The sequence below is a fragment of the Propithecus coquereli genome, unplaced genomic scaffold (assembly GCF_000956105.1).
Source record: "Propithecus coquereli isolate 6110/MARCELLA unplaced genomic scaffold, Pcoq_1.0 Scaffold461, whole genome shotgun sequence".
Lineage (NCBI taxonomy): Eukaryota > Metazoa > Chordata > Mammalia > Primates > Indriidae > Propithecus > Propithecus coquereli.
The window spans coordinates 2,633,072-2,655,838 of NW_012150408.1; the positions used below are offsets into that span (position 1 = coordinate 2,633,072).

Genomic DNA, 22,767 nt, shown 5'->3' on the forward strand with positions numbered 1-22,767 from the left:
TCGCCCCGCAGTGGATCTATATGCAGCCAGGGTGGCCCACGAAGACCCGCCACTCGGACCTTCCTAAGGATCCTGCTGCATTCACTCAGATTTAGTTTTCTCTGTAAACCTGCCACCCTCTAACACGAGACGCACTTTACTGAGTGATTATGCTGACTGTCCGTCTCCCACACAAGAACGTCCTCCGGCCCACTGGGTCACCGCTGATCCCCAGCACCGGGAGCAGTGCCCGGCACTTGGCAGGTGCTCAGCAAATACTGGCTGGTGAATCCTGTCACCTTCTCCCTATGCCCTGCAGTAAGAACACCGCTGGTTTTTTTTTTCACCTTTTTTAAAAAAGAATAATTAACAAAAGTGACCCTTCACAGTGCACCCACTTGGGGCCGGGCACTGTGCTGGTGTTTGTCAAAAGCTGGGGTGTGCCCCCAGATTTGCACGCTGCAGTCCTACGCCTTGGACCTGACCATGGGACTGTCACTGGAGATAGGGTCTTTGTAGAGGGGACTGAGTTAAAATAGGGTTGTTAGGGTGAGCCCTAATCCAATATGACTGGTGTCCTTCTAAGAAGAGATTAGGACAGTCAGAGGGATGACCACGTGAGGACACAGGGAGAGGACAGCCATCTGCAAGCCAAGGTGAGAGGTCACAGGAGAAACAACCCTGCCCACACCTTGATCTGAGACTTCCAACTTCCAGAACTGTGAGAAAATAAATGTCTGCTGTTTAAGGCCCCCAGTCTGTATCTATTATGGCAGGTTTAGAATCTAACACAGTGTTGTATGCGTATTTTCTCTAAATCTTAAAACCAGCCTGCGAAGGAGGAATTATTAGCTCCCTTTTTACAGGTGAGGAGACAGGCCCCTAAGAGCTACCTGAGGTCACCTAGGCAGTGAGTAGGTGGGTCAGGATTCAAGCCCAAGCTGGTGGGACCCTGAGACCGAGTGTTCCTCTCCACCTCATTGCCTCTCGTCCCCACGACGTCCCCTCAACATCTCCAAGCGTCGTGTAGGAACTGGGCCAACTAGTGGGGACACGAGGATGGCTAACTCATCCTAGCCCGTGAACTCAGAAGACATTTCATTTCGTGCAGATGTCGGTTTCTGCCGCAGACTGCTTTATGGTGTAAGACAAGGAAAGAAGGGAGAAATTTAAGCAATGAGTTTCTAACACAACTTCTAGTCACCCTGCCGAGTTCCCTGTCCCTGTAAAATCACTCAACCTCAGCCTGGAAGGGACTTCAAAGACTCTCTTGTCCCTGGGGCCAGGGTGGAGGTCCCACTGGAAGGGCACAGCAGAAAGAAGGGAACAACACAGACCTCACCCAGGCTGCGGTGCTTCCTCAATGGTCCCTTCTTCAGACCAACGGGAACGCCTTGCGCACAACAGCCTAGGGCCAATGGGCCCAGCCCCTGCCCCCTCTGCTTCTATTCCTGCCGCCCCTCACGGGGCCTGGCAGGACCCCACTGTCAAGTGCAGAATGTGAGACTGTTCACCAACTCCACAGAAACCCAGAGTGGGGGCCCAGGGAAGGAGGTGCTGGAGCAGAGGGCATAGCCAGCGACCTAGGTGGTGGGGGCAGCCTGCTGTTTGAGGCTAGTTCCACCCCGAGCCAGGGCTAGACTACAAATTTCTGCACTTGCTTTCCAGGTTTAGCTTAGGGACAAGACTACCACTCCACAACTGGCTCTGGCTTCTGGGGACAAGCAACAGGATACTCCACCTGCTCCCTAGGGGCCAAGGTGAAGCGAGGAGATGAGCAGAGGAGACCCAGGCTCTTCACCTGGCTCTGCCTTGACCTGGCCACAAACGAGGGTGGGCCGCCCCTCATTTCAAGGTCTGTTTCCCTATCTGTAATGCAAATGGGTTGGACTAGATGCCTTCGAGGTATCCAAGGAACCCCACCCCTTAAGATTCTCCCAACATCCCAGGGGTCACCCCCTCCCCCTCCGCTGCATCCCCCACCACAGCAGCTTCCTCTGGGCCTAGCGTGCATACCTTGGCTGGGGGAACAGGGAGGGGACAGGCAGATCTTAAAATTCTCCCATTCTACTGACGAAGCTTTGAACAATGCCTTGCTAAAATACTCAGGACCCCAACCAATTGTCCTACGCAGGAGGGAATGAATGCCCATCTCAGACTTCAGTCAACGGACCCTGAGCTCGCAGAGAAGTGACCAGGCTCCCCTGGGAAGCCCATCCCACCGTGCCTGACCCCAGGGCCCAGGCCTTTGCTCCGCCCTCACGTTCCTCCCTGTTCCCTTGTCTCCATAGGCGGCTGGCACATCACAGGAAGTATTTCCATGCACGCATCCCTCGAACTGGAAATGTTTCGGTCAGGGGCCGAATCTGTGTTTCTGGGCAAGAGGCTGACAGGAAATAAAGTCTTGTCCTTGAAGAGATGTAGCGAGGTGTCTACTACTAAGACAAGAACTTAAAATGGTCCCGTAACCAAGAGTCAGCAGAGACACAGAGACTGCCAGGCAGTTTCCCTGCAGGTCCCTGGAGTAGGAAGCCGCTCGGTGGCCATGGGCCACGCCTGCGCTGCCAGGAGGCTCTGCCAGGGAGTGGCGGGCCAGGACCCTCACTGCACAGCCCTTGACCTGAGAGCACCGAGTAAAGGAGCAATGTCCACCTCTCGAGTCTGGAGGGACTTCACTTCTCACCAAGCCCTTTCTTATCTGGCCCGAAAACAGCTGTGAGCAGGAGAATGGGGCCTTCTTGCCCTAACAGTGGGGAGTGAGCGAGGGCCAGGGCCCGCCTGTGGACTTGGAAGGTTGCCATTATTCCCAGCCGGCCGTGGTTCGGGGCAGAGGGGAATGAGGAAAGAGAAGCCGATGACGACCGCTGAACTCAAGATGGGCAGGACATCATAGTGGGCATCACCTGGAGTGCAAGGGCACTTTGGGGGCAGGACTGAGATGGAGGCGGCTGGGGGCAGGCAAGCGCATTCTGGCTGTGCCAGTCCAGGACTCCCACTCTGGGCACTGCCAGGCTCCTGGCTGGCGGGTGGGGTCGGCAGGTCCAGAATGTGCTTGGGAGAGTCCAGGTCTGCTAGCAAGGTCATCCACTCTGGGAAGGCGAGGTCGGACGGTTGCCCCCAGCCTTCCACTCCGATCCCAGAGCAGGGTCCTGGCATCATCACTTTAGTCCCTCCTCAACCCTCCAGCCGAGCTGTCACCAAGTCCTGTTTAGTCTGTGTGAATGGCATCCCCTCGAGTTGTAGAATGTGGCAGCCCTTCCACACTCAAAAAAAATCAAAACCAACTTCAAACCATCCTGAAAACAAAAGAAATGGCCAGGCCATCCTACTGCAACCAGCATGGCACCACCAGGCTTCTCTCACAAACGTGTGGACAAAAGTCAGAGCAGCGTGGATTTTTCTATGTTGCTTACAAACGCACCTTGAGCCAGAGAACATCACTTCTTGATGGTCCCAATCAGAAGCTATACAGTATTAGACACTAAAACAGAGTTTTCTTAATCTGAGTTTATCTGAACTGATAAACAAAAAGATGTTTTAAAGTGAAAATGCCCAGTATTGGCAAGTGTGTGCAGCAACGGGCACTCTCGGACCTGCTGGCAGGGGGACAAATTGGTATAGCTTTTTCAGGGGACTAGCTAGGAACAGTCATCAAACTTAAATCATGTAGACACTCGACTACCTTCTGTCTGAATCCATAATAATCAAACTTAAATCATGTAGACGCTCAACTATTTTCTGTCTGAATCCATAATAATGCTTTTCTCTACGACACCCAGAAGCTCCAGGCTCCAAGCACTCTGCTCAGCCCCCAGTTTCTTTCTGGGAGAGGAAGAAATGTCATATTGTACAGAACAGTCAACCTTTCCCTCCTCACGACAGAAGGACAGATGTGACACAGATCTTGGCTGTAAAACGAGGGTCACACTTTGCCAGAGTATGAGTGTCTAGGTGGGGCTTTTGAACAGCCGGGCCGGTCCCCACCGCCCTGACCCCAGCGCTGCCTCTGACCTCCTGAGCTCAGCTGCTCAACGTCTGGCCGCCCGGTTCAGCTCCCTCCGGGAAGCTTCTCCCACTGCCCCGGTCCGACGGACAGGACTGAACACACCGGGGTGAGTCCTCAACTGCACCCTTGAATTCATGAGCCCTCTCAGATGCCTGGACCACGTGCAGATCAGAAAATGGGGCGGGGCACCTGCTCCAAGTCCCTGAGCATTCCTGACAGTCTAGAGTCTCTGGAACGTCCTGTGGCAGTTGGGTGGCTGCCGCCCAGCACTTTCAGAAGACGCTCTCGGTTCAGCAACCCCTTTTCCGAAGATCTGGGCTAAGGAAGTAAGACCAATACACACAGAGGTAGAGACAAGGATTTTCACTGCCGTGTTTCTAATTACAAAAATTTGGGAATAACCTAAATGAACATCAACAAGGGATTGATTTAAATTAATTCTATATCCATATAATGGAAATAATATCAAGATGGCAGGAAGATCTGGTTTGATGGCTGTTCTTACGAAAAAGCCTTGGGGATTTTTTTGTTGAGCCTAAGATTACTGTGAACTGAGGCTGCGATGAAGCTGAGAGCCAGTCACGAACACGAATGAAAAGCCAGGAGCAAAAATCACCTTGTTGCCCGCTACAATTGTCAGATCACATAGAAGACCCAGTCTGGGAGCGGACTGACTGTCCAGAGCCCCAGGGCGGGGTGGCAGACGTGGGGCAGGTGCTTGCCCCACCCTCTGCTCACCTGGCCTACAGACATTGCTAATTGATCAGACTCCCTCCTGCAGATCTTGGGCAGAGACTCAGCCCTCTTCCAACAGGGCACTCCACACAGCTAACCCCAGCTGGCGCGTGAGAGGGACTCTATTTGCCAAGCCCAAATTACAATGTGTCAGGAGAAAAACTGGATTTCTACTAACAAGAGCTGGGACTGCTCAGCCAGGAGGAAAGCAGCCCCAAGGGAGATGATCTGATCCCCACCGTCAAACCTCTGACAGGCTGGCAAGCCAAGGCTGGAGAGGACTTCCACAGCGGGCAGAACTATGACTATTGCCACCCAATCTGAGGAAGGATGCTCTCATGTGGTTACGGCTGCTTAGGAGGTGGTGAGCTCTCTGCCGCTGCGGGTGTGCAAGCTGTGGCAGGTCAGACGCTCATCAGCGATGTGGTAAAAGGGACTTCAATTTTAGTACCATATAGCCATCTGAATCTGCAGGCTTTACTCGTATTTCTTGGCCTCGGAGGGGCCGCACTCAGGTCTCAGCTCAAATCTCACCTCCTCCACAAGGCCGCCCTCACCCCACACTCTTCCTCACTATGTAGATCACTCGGAGCACATGTGTGCAGTTCATCCATCCCACAGGAGGTCGTGCTATGTGAGGACCAGAGACAACTGCCCAAGGGTCCCCAAAACACCTGGCCTCCAGCAAAGACAGGAAGGCCAGGGGAAGGAGACCTTCCTCCCACAAGATGAACTCCACGTGTACAGGATGGGGCCCCTGGGGGTGACCAGCGGAGGACAGGGCCAGAGAGCAGGTGAGGGTCTGGAGCTGCATGCAGACATACCCACACTCTGCCCCGTGGCCCCATCCCAGGCTCGGGCACAGCCAGCCCTCCTCCTCCCCCACCCGGGGCCTCCAAGGTCTGATCACTGAAGGGTCACTTCAAGCTCCTGCCCCTGTCTCCAGTTTTGCAAACATGCCTTTCTCCTCTGAGACGGTATGTGTTATTTTCGTATGGGGAAATGGCTGGGTGAGGCACTGGACCACTACAGGATAGCATCCTGAGTTTCCTACTGCCCTGGGGCAAAAGACACCGTCAGAACAGAGAACACTATGGGAAAAGTCTCCCCCCAGGCCACTGCCTTTCTGCCAAGGGAGGGTGCTGAGTGGGCTCCTTGGTCTGGGCTGGAATTCTGCTTCTACTGCTTACGATCTGTGTGACCATGGGTGGGAACACTTCTGTGCCTCAGAAACTGTTAAGGGGCTTAGCTAAGTTGATACAGTGAAGTCCTGAGAACAGTGTGTGGCTCATAAAAAGCACTTCCCAACCATTGTCTCTGGTTATTCTTTGACTTAGAGGGCCCAACCTACGAGTCTCGGCAGCTGGAGGCAGGAGGGACGGACAGGCCCAGTGCCTGGGCCACGTCACCTGCCCCTGTACACTGCCTGCTGCGGGACCTCTCTCTCCAAGGATACCTACCTCCAGGCCAGAGAGCCTGACCCCAGGCCACAGGGAGACCTGGGCCCCCAACACCCTCCACTGGCCAGTCCACGTGACTGGAGGGGTGGGCGAGCCCGACAGTCGGACCCCAGCTCCTCAGCCCAGACCTCGGCAGATGCCACGTCCTGACTCTAGCTGGGGAGGGAGTCAGGGCGGGGGGCCTTGGCCTCTCAGCCACGGATGTCTCTAATTATGGCCTGTGAAGTCATGAATGACTTTTCTCAAGAAAAATGTTAGTCAGAGGCGGCTCTGGGCACCAGCAAGGAGGACCAGTGGAAGCAGGGACCCACTGTTCACCCCTAGAATTGATGATGATGATGATGGTCAGCAACGTTCCAAGCTTCATATTTAACCCATTCAGTCCTCTCAACCACCCTACAGGCACGGAGAGGTGACACCCGTCCCCAGGGGCGTAAGCTGGTGAGAGAACTCAGAACCCAGGCAGTCTGGCCCCGCAGCCCGATACTTACCCACTGTGTTTATGTGACTTCTTACTGGGGGGACCAGACACACACGCACACATACACACACACACACAGATATACGGGTCTGAGTTACGCAGCAGTGGCTTTCTCCATAAATCTGTCAGGTACCAGATGCTGCATCTGGTGTTTAAAACGCATGGTCTGTAGCACACAGCGCCCTAGGAGCCAGGCGGCTAGGACCACTGCCCTCCTGCAAATGAAGAACCTGGGGCTCGGTGGAGGTGAGTCGCCCGTACAGGGCAGAGTGGGGCTGGGATCAATCCTCTGCCCCATCTCTGCTGCCTGGCTGCTGGGAGGAAAAGCATGCAGTTGTCCAGGGACAGGGCTGCGGTGGAGCCTGGGGGTCCTGGGGTTGTGCCTAATCAAAAGATAAATGAGCCTGGGTGTGTGTGGCCAGCCTCGGCCACATCACATGGTGAAGCCACTCTCTTCAGAGTGGGCTGGGCCCCATGCCGGAGGAAGCAGGCAATCTTGAAAGCTGGTCTGTGGTTAAATGTCCACGCCAGGAGCCTCAGGCTAGACTCCTGGCAGTCTGCACAGGCCAGGGCACAAGAGCCTCCTGAAATATGTATGCGCCTCACGCCTCCAGGCCTGGTGGCTTCCCCTACACTCTGCCTTCAGGGTTTCTGATTTCCAGAAAGGAAGTCTAGACTGGGCAGGGACAGCTCATTCCCAGACCTCAGAAGCTCCCTCCTGGGGCTCGTTGCTGCCTAGGCCACATCAATTGAGGTTGGTCACCCAGAAGAAGGAAGGGGACGGTCTTGTATCAGGACCAGGACAGCTCTGTACCAGGCTGGGTCCTGTCTTCACCTCTAGGTCTGAGGTGAGGTGATGGGACAGACCAGGGTAAAGCAGTAGGGGGTCGGGGGACGGGGGAGGCTGGAGCCCATGCATGAAAAGATTTAGAGCTGCAGTCTAAGTGAGGCACCCACATGATGTGACATCCACCTAAACATCTGGCGTGACTTTTGGCTGGTTGGCCAGGTGCACTGTATCCAAAGTGCTGGAGGTGGTCATCTTTCCGCACAATCTAGAAGTCACCCCTACAGGGCTTGGTGGGGTGGGGGGTCAGGAGGGCTCTGCACTTACACAGCTCCCAAGTTTGCACCGATGGGGGCATCCCGCAATCGCGAAGGAACCTAAGTGACCCAGCACCCCACCGCCCGGGCACTCCCCTTTGACGCCTAGTAAACAACCCGACCGCAGGCTTGAGGCTGAGCTCCTCGGCGGCCTCCCCTTCTCCACGGACCGCAGCTCGGTCCTTGCAGCTGCTCACGGAGAGTCGTCCTTGGCAACTGTCCTTCTCACCCCTACTTCCCGTGTGTCAGCAAGTTGGGCTGCTCTACCTTCACCACAGAGCCAGCATCTGGCCACTTGGCTGGCCTGCGGTGCCCTCACCCCTCCCCTGCACTACCACCACAGCCTCTGCAGCAGCTCTTCCAGCCTCGCTCACCACCCTGCCCTCACCCTTCCCCACATAGCCACTAGGATCCTATTAAAACACAACTCTGGCCGCATCTCTCCTCTCGCTCAGTGGGATATACAGCCCAAGTCCTCACGGTAACCTAGAAGACTCTGCAGGACCCAGCCATTCCTCCTGCTACCCACCCCGCCCACCCCAGCCCCACTGGCTTCCTGGCTATTCCTCTACACTTCTGAATGCTCTGATCCCAGGACCTTTGCACATGCTGCTCCCTCTGCCTAGCGTGCTCTTCCCCCAATGTCTGCTTGGCTCACTACCTCACAACCTTGAGGTCTCTACTCAAAGCTCACCCGAGTGTTGGGGGGCCTTCCCTGACATCCCTCTTTGAAAACAGCACCCCACCCCAGCTATCTCATCCCTCCCTACTCCTTTTCTCTCTATGCACTTAATTACCACCATCACACTACTATTCATGGGCACAGTACTGTCTGCTTCCCCATGGGATGTCTCCCGAGAGCTGGGTCTCCAGAACAGAGTCTGGCATGCAGGACGTACACACAGCAAGCCGCGGCTACCAAGCCAAGGAAGCCTTTTTTTTAAATGCCAGACTCCTGAGGGAGTCTCCCTCAGGACTCCCCACATGGGGAGTCTGCCCCCCATGTGGATGGTACAGTGTATGGCAGTGGGGCCCTGGGCCAGAGTGGGTACCAGCTCACAGTAAACAGTCACAGCAGAAGCTGGGCTATGACAGGGTGAGGAGGGAGCAGGGACTGAAGACAGCTTTAGAGGAATGTGGCTGAGAAGGAAGAGCAGATGGGGTGTGGCTGAAGGCGGCTGGCGCTCCAGGGAGGCATGTGGTTTTGAAGCTAGAAGAGACCTGAGTACACGTGAGCAGCGACAGGAGAAGAGGAGGCCTTGGGCAGAGCCACCGGGAGGAAGGGGCTCTGGACACGGCCGGGCTCGCTGGGGCAGGGAGGGAGGTCAGTCGGCTGCTCAGGGACACTGACCCCCTGAGCCCCCAGCAAGCTGAGGCACAGGCAAGGGCCAGTTTCAGGAACCTGAGGTCTGAATTGGGCAAACCAGGAGGAAATGGAGAATCATTCCTCCCGTGCCTGGCTGCAGGCAGGAGCCCACAGCCCACCCCATCTTCATGCCTCTTGGCCTCCGTGACCCGCAGACAGAACTCCTGGATGGTCCCCCAGAACCTGGAATGGCCTGGAACTCCCCCGGAGCAGCCCACCACCACCCGCGTGGGGACACTGTGGCTGGCTCTGGCCTCTGCTGACTGCTCCATGGCCTCCGGGGGAGAGGACCCTGGGTGGAGACCGGCTTGCTGACTCCCCCAACCTCAGGCCTGCCCTGCTGAGGCCCAGATAAGGCCCGCCCAGCTCCGCCTCACAGGCTGCAGCATCGTCTTTAATTACGCGGCACCGAGACCTCCAGAAGTGGCTTTTATGTACATAGAAAAATACAGGATTCTGAACAGTGAACTTTTCAAAGCGAGAGGCTATTTTTAGAGCATTGCTTACTGAACCAGCATTCAGCGTTTCCCCGCTCATCAGCTGCTGGCGAGATGGGCAGCTGGCCGGCGGAGATGTGGGGAGCGGTTAGCACGGAGGGGTCTCCTCAGGCCACTCCAGCATATCCAGAAAGATGTAGTTTTTTGGGAGGCCCCAAGCTGGCTGGAGGCACAGCGGTGGCAGCCAACTCATGCCCCCTGCTCTCTGGTCCTGAACACTGCACAGCCTGCCAGGCACTCGCCATCCTAATGCCGTAATGACCTGAGTGACAGCGAGATTCTGGGCTAGTGTCCAACACTTGGGCTTTAACCCGACTCCACTGTGCCTCAGTTGCCCCCCTAGCGCCACTTCACAGCATCATAGTGGAGTCAGTGAGCCAGTGTCTGGGCCAGCCCTGCCGACGGCTAATGCTGAGCCTCATCAGTGTGGAATCATTTCAGGAGGGATCTGGGCAGGACCCGTCCTCAGACAGGGCTTGTTCTCATCAGCGTGCAGCCAGAGGGAGAAGGAAAAGTCTCCACATCCTGTGAACCCAGGGCCTCCAGCCAGGCCCTCACCCTTGTCTTGCCGATGACAACATGTTTTCAAAGGTTGGCTTTCTGGCCCCAGGGAGGCGGCAGCTCCAGCCTCACTGCCAAACATAACGCTGTCTGCCTGCAGGAGCGGAGCGGACCTTCCTACCGCTGTTGTGAGTCACTCCCATTCAAAGAGCCCAGAGGAGATTAGAATCTGGGCTCCGGGAGATGAAGAGGGGTCAAAGGGCAGCCCCGAAAACCAGGAATCAGACATGCCCTCTCCCTTTACGACTTTGGGGGCTCCCATTGCAAAGAGCCCAAGGGTCCTGGCTATGCATAAATGTAGTACAAAGCCCAGGGCTGGGGGAAGCCCTGTGGCATGTGGGTGGCAGTACAGGGCATCTTGGGGGCTGACCCTGCCACAGCCCTCAGGAGTATGGCAAACATGGAGGACAGGGGCCACCCTGGCCAGGAGGGAAGGAAAAGGTGTCTGGATCGACAAGTGGCATGTCCCGAGACCTCCACCGTCCATCACATCAAGCTCCTAGGTTTCCTCATACCACGGCTCAGTATCTGACTTCACTTTCTCTCATGAGCTCTTACTTATAAGTCTGTCTCTCCCCATGAGAAAATCAGCTCCAGAAAGGCAGAGTGGCTACGCAGGGCTGGGCACACGGCACGAGCTCATCAGTATTTGCTGAATGGATGAATAACGCTACTGGGGACCAAGGGACCCACACACCTTGGGAAGTAGAGACACAGAGATGTCAGGGCAGGATACCCAATAAGTGATCGAGATCCAAAGCCACAGAGTGGGCAGAAACGCTCCCTTGTGCCAAGGGCATACAACTCCAGAAGCTGATGGCAGGGCTAGTTCTCTCCCAGGTGGGAGCACCAAGGCCTGGAGGAAGATAGACTTAGGTGGTCATGAAGCTGACATGCAGCACAGCCTGGTAGAGACCTATGACTCTGGACCAGCGTCCACACGCCCTCCTTTGCTCTACCTCCAGTTTCGGAAACACTAAAGGACTGCAGAAACCAGGGAGCTTCTCCAGCGTACAGACATGTGTTCACGGCACCCAGAACATTGCCCCCCAGGCCCCAAGTCACAAAGGAACAGGGGCCGAATGCAGCAGCACCCCTCAGGGATGCCCTGGGCTCAGCTTCCCATGTGCCACTTCTGCCGTGTGCCCACCTCACGCTATCCCGGGAGGCCAGCTGGGTGGGGCAGGCACCAGTGAGGCCCCAGACAGGAAGCAGGCTCCGTGGGCTGGCAAGCGCGCACTTTCGCTCGGGCCGAGAGCCAGTTGGTAGAGGCTGCCGTGAGGCTCTGGGTGGGGGGCCGATGCAAACACCCTGCAATCAGGCCCAGCCAGGGCCTCTCTGCCTGGCAAGGTGCCGCTGATGGTGGGCATCACTATCAGTGCCACAGAGGGCCCCGACCTGCCCAAGGACCTCACCCCACACTCTGGGGATTAGAGCACCAAACCAGGGCAGCAGGCCTAAAACAAGAGGATAGTCAGCTCCCTAATGCCAGCCCTGTAGCCAAACTCAGGATGGGCAGCCTTTCCAGAGAGAGGCTGTGAAAAGCCCTTTATACTTCCTAGTGCCATCTGGGCCAGGGCCAAGGCAAGGACGAAGCCCATCCACCCAGGACCCCAGGCCTCGCCCCCGGGAGAGTTGGCCAGGAGGCCTGGCGCCCACCCCACCACTACTCCCCATAAGGAGGTCTCAGACTGCACAGAGCCCTCCAGAAGACAGAGAGACTCCGTGTGAGAGGCCACAAGGTCTCAAACACAGGTTGGCAGCCCCTAGCCCTATGTGGTCCACATAACATGCTCTGTGTGGTCCAGGGTTTTTTTTAAAAAACTGGAATGAATTACCAACATTTCAATATCTAAAGATTTCATATGAAAATCCAGGTTTCTGACTTCTCTTTGGGGGGCAGGGGAGGAAGAATTGAGGATCTGGCCACACAGGGCCGTCTGTATTCCTGCTAGATGACAGTTGGACAGACCTGGGTAGCAGCCGCATCCATCAGATGCATGTGCTCTGTGGCTGCCACGGTCCCCGTCACTCCCCGTCGGCCACCCACACCTGTCCTGCTCCTCTCCTACATCACCTCCCTGCCTATTGGGGACACCCACGTTTGCCTGTGATGCTTGCAAAGGACCAGAATTCAAAGCCCAACTCAAAGAACAGAAGTGGGATCTGCAGCTTGGGATCAGTCATTCCCAAGAAATCTGATTTAGAACACCCAAGAGGCTGGGTCCAAGAATTCCCACAGCTCTGCGCAGCCGGTGGGTACACCAAGGCCTGCTACTCTGCTGGCTCCTCTGAGCATGTGACTCTGCCGAGGTCATGTCATCACACTGACCACGATCTACCATCCTATGGTCATCACGGCCACCAAGCCTCAATTCGCCAGACGCCCTCATTCCTAAGTTTCATAGGGTTAAGATATAATTTAAGAAGCCATCTGATACCTGGTATTTATTCAAAACTGGACTCCTAAGGGATGTCCTGGGGTTTAAGGCCAAGCTCTGCCCATCCTCAGCAGCCTCCTTTGCCCACCTTTGAAAATGCAAGTCTGCCTTTGGAACGGCGTCCAGTGGCTCCAGAAGTGCCCACGGGGAGCCTGGGGGAAGCTCTGGGTGCAGACTGGGAGATCGGGTCTCTACAGCTCCCGCACTCCCAGGCTGAGTGACCCAGGGCAAGTGACCTCACCTCTCTGGGCTTCCACTGTCTCATCTTTACAATGGGTATTGCTCTTGCCCTGCTTGCCCAATGGGCACATAGTAATCAAGTGAAGACACGCTTTGCCAGCTGTCAATCCCACGTGGGGCTCTTTCGGCTCTGTGCCATCGACTGGCGAAGGGCTCAACTGCGAGTCTTTGCTGGGCTTGTCCAGGCCGGAAGGAGGGATGTCAGGAGAAGTGTTCCCTGGCCTCGCACCGAATGAGCCCTGCCTGCTCAGGAAACCAGGCACGTCTCCGGTGTATCTGTACAAAGCTTTGCACTTCCGAAGGCCTGCTTCCTTCCACTCTGCCCACGGCTCACCTGGTCTTGAGATGCAAAGTTTACGAGACTGCTTCCCTCGCCATGATCTCATCTGGATGGCCTCACCTTCTTCCCCTTCCTTCTTTACTTCCTTCACTAAGCATTTCCTACAGCCTGCCCTCTGCCAGAGACTTGCGGGGCGGTTCTCATTGGTTTTGACTGCATAAAGATGAACAGAAGCTTCCAACCCCTGGGTTCACTTGGGAAGATTTTTCAGAATACAGACACACACACACACACACACACACACAGAGCCAAAAATCTTCCCGGCTGGGCCAAATTAAATACAGAGGCCTCTAGTTATTTCCATACGCGCAAAATGGACTTAAATAAAGCAGCTCTCTGTGGCAGGCTCCAGCAGACAGAGCTGGGCTGGGCCCCAGGGACACCCCGGGAGGGCCAGGCGGGAGGCACAGGCTAGGGAGGCTGGCTCTGGACAGAGTGTGGGCAGACAGACGCTCACTGCACAGTCAGGCCTGCCTCACGGGCCACTGGCCAGCCAGGGTCGGGGGTGTGGCCATCTCAGAGCCCAGGACAATCTCAGCCTTTTTTTAGACGCACAGCAAAATTGAACGGAAAGTACAGAGACTTGCCACACACGCCCTGCCCGGACACACCCACAGACTCCCTCGCTCTCAGCATCCCCATGAAAATGGTCCATCTGTGACAATCGATGGACCTACCTCGACACGGGACAACCACCCTACATTCAGGTCCATCCTTGGTATTGATGTAGGTGCTGTCTTCTCACTTTGTGGAAGAAGAAACTGAGGCACAGAGAGGTAATGTAACTTTTCCAAGGCCACATGACTCACACAGAGGTGAGGAAGGATGAGGGTGGCTGAGGCACTGGGCCAGTGGCCAGACCCGCTTCACACCCCCCTGCCTCTGGGGAGGCCCAGCCCACCTCCCCCGTCTACCGAACTCCCCCGGCTCTGGCAGGCCCCCGCACAACCACTGCCCAGACCTGCGGCACAGCGGACACCAGGCTCCACTGCACCTGCCCGACTCGCCCGTCTGCCTGTAGCACAGGCACGGGCAGGGCACAGAGAGGGGCTGGGGAACAAACGAAGGCTCAGGGTGGAAATGCTGCCCCTCAACCTCCTGCAACTGCAGCACTGGCACACGGAGTTCTTCCCTGGACACTGTCTGGTACTCAGCAGGCAGGAGCTGTGTGGCCTTGGCAAGGGACTTGGCCTCTCTGTGCCCCTGTTTCTCAACCACAAAATGGGGGTACTGTCCACCTCACAGGGCTGCTGTATGGGCTACGTGATAACATACACACAAATCCTCAGCCTGGGGCCCGTCACCCAGCACGTGCTCAGGACAGCTGCTGTCATTATCATAATATATTACTACCTCCTGCATCGCATGGGTGCCAGGGGGACCGTGGGGGCTAGAGGTTGGTGAGCAGGCCAGAGCGGAAAGAGGCCTGAAGAAGCACCCTTCCCTCAGAGGTCAGTGTCAGACCATCTGACCCGACATCAGAGGCCAGCCCTGAGGACGGCGAGGGGTGCATGACCGGAATGTGGTCACACTGTGTTCAGAGGCAGCCCTGGGGTGCCACGTTTGTTTTTAACTACACTTGGTTGAGGGCCCTCTATGTGCCAAGCCCTGTGTTAGAAGGCGGGAGAGTAATAATATATCCATAATAAGGATAATAACTAAAATTTGTTGAGCACCTACCATGTGCCAGGCTCCAAACCCTAAGCCCTAAGCCCAGCCAGCCAAGACAGGCAAAGATGAAGGGGGGGCCGGGATGACGAGCACACTGAGCGGAGCCTGGGTGCATCAGACGAAAGCGTGGAGGAGAAGCAGGTGTGCGGAGGGGCGGGGAGGTGATGCGTGTCCTCTGGAACTCCCTGGGTTAGAGGTGCCCAGGGGGCTCCAGGGAGAGCTACTGAGTTGGCCGTGGGATGTCAGGGCCTGGGCTGGAGTCAGATCAGAAGCCCCAGAATGGAAAAGACCATGTGAAGAGGGGAAGGAAGAGGGCTGGGCAGAGGCCTGGGGATCCCTATGCTGAAAGGCAGCCCAGGTCCTAAGCAAGGTGAGGGGCCAACGCACCTGGGGCAGGTGCAGGTGCCACAGCCCAACTCTCCCATCTGGCAAGAGGAAACCAAGGGCAACAGTCAGGGCCACATGGGACACTCAGCTGAGAGCCACAGTCCTGCGCAGGGGAACCTGACCTGATGGTAGAGGCTAAGAGCCCATTTCCGTGGCCCCATCCTCAAGGGGTGGTGGGGTGATGGAGAAGCAAGTCCTTGTACCCCGACTCAGGAAGGCCCTGACGGGGCAGCCACAGGCCTGGCCTCCCCCAGTCACTTCTAGACACAGGGCCTCCCAAGCAGGTCGGGCATCACTTGAGCACCAGGCTGGGAAACCGGTCCAAGCTTGGAGTTCTTGAGTTGTGCCAACACAGCCAAAGGCTGTTTAGGGGATGCTGCAGCCATGCCCCAGGGACCCCACCCAGTAACATGATACCTCCAAGGCCAGAAATGAGGCTGACCACGAGACAGGTCCTTGATTTAAAATCAACAAAATATCTGGGATTTGCTTCAAAATAATCCAGGGGCAATGAAAATTGTAGACCTTTCTCTCTACTTTTGTATATGTTGGAAATTTTCTATAATAAAAAGTTAAAAATAATGCTAAGACTCTGCTATCCACATCAAGGCCAATTATGTTCTTGGGCCATTTTGCCATTTTTACTAAGTGAAAACAAATAAAACAAAAACTCCAAACCTTGAACATTTCACTTACTTCTCTGAGAAATCAGCGACCCAGAGGGAGGAGAGAATTCACATTTGCGTGGCCACACCTCCCCCTCCCCTAGCAGCAGAGGAAAGAGCTGCTTCCCCAGACACTTCCTTCCCAACCCACCCCCACCCCATAGGACTAATGCACTGTGGGGCCTGCACAGGGAAATAATAGCAATGATAATAATAACTGCAGTTAATACCAACTAGCAGGACCCATAGGAGCAGCTGGCATTTACTGAACAACTACTCTTTGCCTGGCACTATTCTGGCCCCTTCTCGCCCATCACCTGGACGGAAGGGTCATCTCAGTACTATCAGGGACTAGAGGGTAGTTCTTAGACCCAGATGACTTCCTGGGGCCGGTAAACACGTTTTTAAGATTCAAGGCCACTGGGCGGAATTTCCAAGGGTCCTCTGTCCACTGTGCAAAATGGCAGTGCACCTCTGTACCCATCCATAGTGGCTACACAGGGAACCCGGCCTAGCGGGGGTCCTGCAGGTTTGTGTCCCTCCTCTTCCTCCTCCCTCCCCCACCTTCTTTTGCTCCTCCCTGCGTCTGCCTCATCCTACATTCTAACAAGCCCAAGCCCCCCAGCAATGTCAGGGAGGGGGGCAGGGGGCCTACACATTACCCGGAAAACCAAGTCCACATTCTGTAAAGCTTGAACATGTTATTTTCATTTTCTAGCCTCAGTTCTTCATCTGTAAAACAAGAATGATGCCAGCTATTTCACAGGGCTCTCGGGAGGCTGCAATCAGATCGGTATGCGTGAAGTCCAAGGCCACCCAAATGCTAGTGATTATTCTGTAGTCCTTTCCAGCCCCAGTCTCAATCGTGCGCCAACTTCAGACCACCAAAAACAGTTGGGGCTTTGCCCAAACCCAGCTGAACCCTCTTCCCCCTTTCTGCCAGCATGTACTGGGCACCTGCTGTATGTCCTACCCAAATTGCCTCTCCCTCCACTGTCCCCATTTGACAGATAAGGATGCAGCAGCTCACAGAGGTGTCCATTTTGCCCTGGCCACACATCCAAAGGGGAAGAACGGGGGTCCACACCAAGTTTCTCCAGCTCTGTCCATTACAGCAAGCTGCCTCCCTCCTGCTGTCCTCCCTCCAGACAGACAGGCTGGAGAGGGCAGAGCAGTAAACCAGGGACCTAGGGCCAGGCTCTGGAGCTCTTGGCCTTAGGCATCAGAAGCAGCCCCAGGCAGGACCAGGTAGCCAGAGTTGCCCAAAGCCTCAGAAGCTCAGCACAGGCCAGCTGAGAACTCCAGAGGTACCCCAGGTCTGCCCCATGTGATACTGGGCTGGGGCATCAGCCTTGATGCCCCCAGCTGTGAAGTGTCCCCAGTCCTTGGGAGGTCTCTCCCTCATATACAGCACAGGCCACTTGCCCATCCTGTCTAAGAAATCTTCATCCTAGCCAAACTGAAAGTCATCTTACTTTGCAATTTTTCCCATCCACAGGCAAAGCGATTTCCTTAATACTCTTAACCATCCACTTCTTAGAGAGCTGTTTGGACAGCAGGCTACAAGCACATACTAAAGTCTATGGGCTTAGTCACTTCCCACCGAGTCTGCCATCTGTCACGCCCTGAACAGCCCTGGGCCCTTCAACTGCTCCCCTCAGCACCATCTCTCTGCCTCCCTCTCTCTTTCAACCCTGGCCTTGTCTGTGGCCAAAGAGATAAATGATCCACTCCCTTCTAGGAACACATCTCCCCAAACAAGTAATACAGTCCAGTTCCAGCACAGTTGAATTTCTCAGGTCTAAAATAACAGCTAAAGGCTACCATGTATCAGGTGTTTACTATGTGCTGTTTAAGCACTTTATGTGGATTAATTCATTTAATCCTCACAACAACTCCGTGAGCTCCTACTGTCATCCACATCTTCCAAATGGCGAGACTGAGGCACAGATCGGCTACGGAACATGCCCAAGGTCACCGGGGAAGTGAGGAGCAGAGCTGGGGTAAGGGTTAGAGTTAGGGTTAGGGGTACAGGTAGTCTAGCTACAGAATTTGCCTCCCTAACCACTGAGCTAAATATCTTCCCTCTGCAGATGACTAAAGGGTCAAAAGCTCGCCTCTCTTTTCATGGATGTGGAAACCGAGGCCCGGAGAGGGGATGTGATGAGATGGGTGGCCAGAGCTCTCTGACAGACGCCAGGGCTCTCAGGAGGGGGAAGGCCAACAACCAATCAGGGCCAGCTCTGGCCAGGCCTTTCTGGAAGGCCTCCTCTCTCAGGAGGGGGAGACCCTTCAAACCTCAGGAATAACCAGAATAAATAATAACAATTATAAGAAGTAACATCTACTGAGTGCTTACTGTACTACTATAAAGCACTGTTTTAAATGTCTTACATATATTAGTGCATTTAATGATCATACCACCTAGCCTCCCAGCCAGAAATAGAAAAGCAAACACCATTTGCTTCTGTCTTTTAAACAGATATCAGGGACAAAGCATGTATGTTGACAGACAGACTCTGACCTGGCCTGGGCAATAGGGGATTTCGGGAAAACCCTTCCCGTTTGTGTGAATGAGAACTCCTCCTCCCAGCTGAGGACTCTTCCAAATTTTCCAGTTTATTAACGATCCCTCTGCCCTCCCGTGGGATCCGGTTCAGCGCTAACATGCATGTGTGTCCTCTAATGATGTCCAAGGCCTTGGGTTCCCTCACCATGCGAAAGCCCATCATGTTCACACTGGTCCCTCAGTAAGTCAGGGGACAGTCAGCTTTTGTCCTCAAGACCCTAATTTCAAGAAGAGTGTGGGCTGGGGCTGTGCATAGGATTCAAGCACGCTACCCTCAAAATGCTGCAAGTGCTGGGGACTGAAGGGCGCCGTGCCAGAAAACTGCTGGAGAATCTGGGGTGCAGCTCTAGGGTCTGTGGGGAAAGAGATAAGACACCAGGAAAGCCTGGTGAGTTGTCACCAACCAGCTTGCACACTGGGACATTTGGGAACATTCTGGGAATCCTGACACCAGGGGATACCAGACACCTGTTCTGTGGCATGGGAAAGATGCAAAAGGCTCCATTTACAATGGTGACATATTTTGCCAAAACCTATTTAATATTAGAGGGGGCAGAGCCTGGCTATAAAGTACATAGACCCTGAAGCCAGGTACACTGAATTCAAATCCTAACCCTAGCACTCACTTTGGGGGACAGTGACCCTGGGCAAGTCATGGAACCTTCCTCCATCTGAAAAATGGGCACCTTACTCATAAATTGCTTTGAGAATTAAGTACTTCACACACAGGTCACTAAACGGCAGCCTTTCTATTGTTATTATTACACTGACCTTTGAACAAAGAGGAAAAAACAAACGCAGTCATAGTTTCCCATCTTTACGAACAGGGAGGGGACTTGTGCTATGGTTCCACATTGGGGCTTTAAGTTCAAATTGAACTGTCACCATGTCGGGAAGCCACAAACTGAGAAATAAAATGCAAAGAATGGGGCTTTCCATCAAGAAGCAGGAAAGCTGCAGCCATGTACAAATAAGGTATAAAAGATATTCAAATCAGAACAACCAGGACACAAGAAGAGAGATTTCAGAGAGCCATGCGGGCTCTGGAAATCAGTCTTGGACCCCGTAAATCAGCAATAAAGGAAGTGTGAGGAGCCACTTTAACTCATCAGTAATTTCACAAAAGGGAAAAGGTGGTAATACTGATGATGGCGACAACAGCTACCATTTGTTGGGCATCTGTATGCATCAGTCACCACGCAAAACTGCATGTCCCCCCCAGAAGTTTCTTTTGGCCCTGTTTCATAGATGAGAAAAATCAAGGCTCAGAGACGGGAGGCAACATATCTGAAGCCACACAGGTGGGAAGAGGCAGAGTCAGGGTTTTGTGGGACCCTCCTAAGGCCTGTGCTCTGTGATGTGCACTTTCATATTATTAACCTTGGTTGCTCGACATCTAGCCCAGGGCCTGGCACAGAGTGGCTGCTCAGTAAACGTTTGTTACATGAATAAAGGAACACAGGAAAGTACAAGATTGGGTGCCCCTTGGCTCACACACATCTCTGCAGAGAATAACGCACTCCTCCAACCTGAGGAGAGCCCGCACGCCTTCGTTCACACCTGCATTCACAGGTGCATTCATTCACTGATGGCTGGCTGTGCCTACCACGTGGCCAGGTCCTGTGCTAGGCAGGCATCAGGCATAAGCCATGGGCTCAGGGCTTGGAGGGGCACTTGCTCCACTTGGGGTAGCGCCACAGCAGCCAGGGCAGTGGCAGGTCCAGGTGGCACCATGCCATATTTCCACCATAATTGCCATCAATTTTCTCTCTGCAGCAGCTCATGCAGTGGGAACAGCCAGATTCTCTAAGGCCATGCCAATTAATTCTTCAAGAGCCTTAATGGCCTCTAAACTCATTAGGATTTGCTTTTGAGGACCAATGATAAATCACATTCATTGGCCTTTGAGCACCCCCCCACCACCCACCACATACACACACACACACACACACACACACACACACACACACACACGTCCACAGAAGACCTCTCCCCAGGCCTCCAGCTGGGTCCGAGCCTATCCGGCCTGCGCCATCATCTTGCCTCTGTGCTTACTGGGAGGATATTCCAAGCATCATCATAATTCAAAGGAAATTTACAAAAGAGGAAGGAAGAAAATCCAGCAGGTCACTGGTGGTTGGGAAGAGCAGAGTGCTGACTTGAACAAACGCGGCATCTGACCGGAGGCCTGGGGCTGGTCAGCCCTGCATGGCTTTCGGACACCCACATCCTCAGAGAACTCTCTGTGAAGCAGATTTATCATTCTCTGTCACGTAGGGGGAAACTGAGGCTCAGAGGGGCATGGTAACTTGCATAAACTCACGAAACTGAGCTGGGATTTGAAACAAAATCCGTTTGCCTCCCCAAGCCCTTCTTTCCTGATGCCCCAAGCTGCCCTAGATTCAGAGATGGTCCTGGCAAACCACGATTCCATGATCTGCACAGTCCAGCCAGAAAAAACCTTACACATACACATGCGCACGCGCACACACATATATACACACTGAGCTCCTGCTGTCTAGTGTACCCTGTCCAATCCCTTCCAGAAACACCTATTTGCCCAGTCGTCACACTGCTTGAATATGCAGCTGTCAGTCCTGTCCATGTTTTTGAACCGAAGCTGTGTAAATATTAGCACAACTAGTTCATAGTCCGACTTCCTTAAGCGAAAGCCTGAAAATCCTGGCAGGGCTGGCCGAGGCCTCCAGAGGCCTCCATCACAACATCTGGGTTCTCCTCTAGGCTCCCCTTGTGATATTCTGGCCCCGTCACTGGATTCACTGCCTTAGTGTGACCATTTAGAAAATGAGGGTAAGCAGAGTCCTGGGTTGCCAAGAGGCCCAAACAGCAAAGCATCAAAGTGCTGCAATGTGAGGTATCACTTGTGCTGGTGGAAAGAAGCCTGCGCTTGCAGGCTGGTGCACAGTGAGTGGCATGGTCAGGACCAGAAGTGGTTGTCTTGGGTTTGTTACAGACTGGGGGTCTCCTCAAGTTTCTGAAGCATGCTGGATTCCATCTGAGTTTAAAGAAGGGGAGATGGCCAGGTGGAAGGACTCTAGCTGGCCCCTGGAAGGCTCCTCAGCCCAAAGAGCATCTAAATTCAGCTTGCACAGGCCAGGGACTGGGCCGATTTTCTCCAGGCCTCCCCCAGGCTTCCTTTGGAACCACACACCCGATGCTCCAGAGCAAATGGGACCTACCTGCTCTGAGGCTCGTGAACCGCGGGCTGCACCTGACCTGGGGTTTTCAATCTCCAAGACACCTGGCCCATGCTCTGGGACTTGGGGAGCAGCTGTTCATCACCAACCCAAACCACAGAAGGATCCAAGTGGGCTTCTCTGCAGCTGGGAGATTTAGATCAGACACTTGGAGGGACTTCTTATGAGAAAGAATACAGGACTGAGAAATATGCAAAAGAGGTGGCCGGGACATGCCAAAGGGGATGGTGATACTGGGGAGGTCCTAATGGAGGGGGAGAAAAACCCCTCAGTCCCCTTCAACTCAGGGGAAGGCGGGATGCAGCAAGGAGAGCACACTGACTTGTTTCTCATGATTACCATGTTCCCCACTAGACTGCTCGGTCCATGAGGACAAAGACTCCAGGTTTTGTTCACGGCTATGTCCCTGGTACAGGGCAGGGACTGGTACACAGTAGGCACTCAATAAGCCACAGAGCCAGAACACTCAATTTCAGTTTGCTCTCCTGCAATATGAGGATCCCTTATACCACAGGGACAAGAATGCAATGGAAATACCGAGAGGACAGCTGATGGACTGCGTAAGGCCGCAGGCGTGTGTGGGATATGAGTTCTTTAAACTCAGATGGAATCCAGCATGCTTCAGAAACTTGAGGAGACCCCCAGTCTGTAACAAACCCAAGACAACCACTTCTGGTCCTGACCATGCCACTCACTGTGCACCAGCCTGCAAGCGCAGGCTTCTTTCCACCAGCACAAGTGATACCTCACATTGCAGCACTTTGATGCTTTGCTGTTTGGGCCTCTTGGCAACCCAGGACTCTGCTTACCCTCATTTTCTAAATGGTCACACTAAGGCAGTGAATCCAGTGACGGGGCCAGAATATCACATAATGTGACCCCCATTCCCAGACTGCTGCCACTGATTCCAGACAGATGGTCCTGCAGCTGCAGCTGCCTGGCCTCCACCCCAGATGCAAGGAGCAATAGGTCCTTGAGAACCTCCCCCACACCGCCACATGGAGCCTCAGGCCCAGAGCCCCAGGCCCCTGGGGTGAGAAGGGAGCA

General features: G+C 54.4%; 1 protein-coding gene across 1 annotated transcript in view; it reads right to left on the bottom strand.

The window, feature by feature from the left end:
- Window positions 1–22,767, bottom strand: part of IQSEC1 (IQ motif and Sec7 domain 1) — a 65,269-nt gene that overhangs the window by 40,995 nt on the left and 1,507 nt on the right. The window lies entirely within an intron of this gene.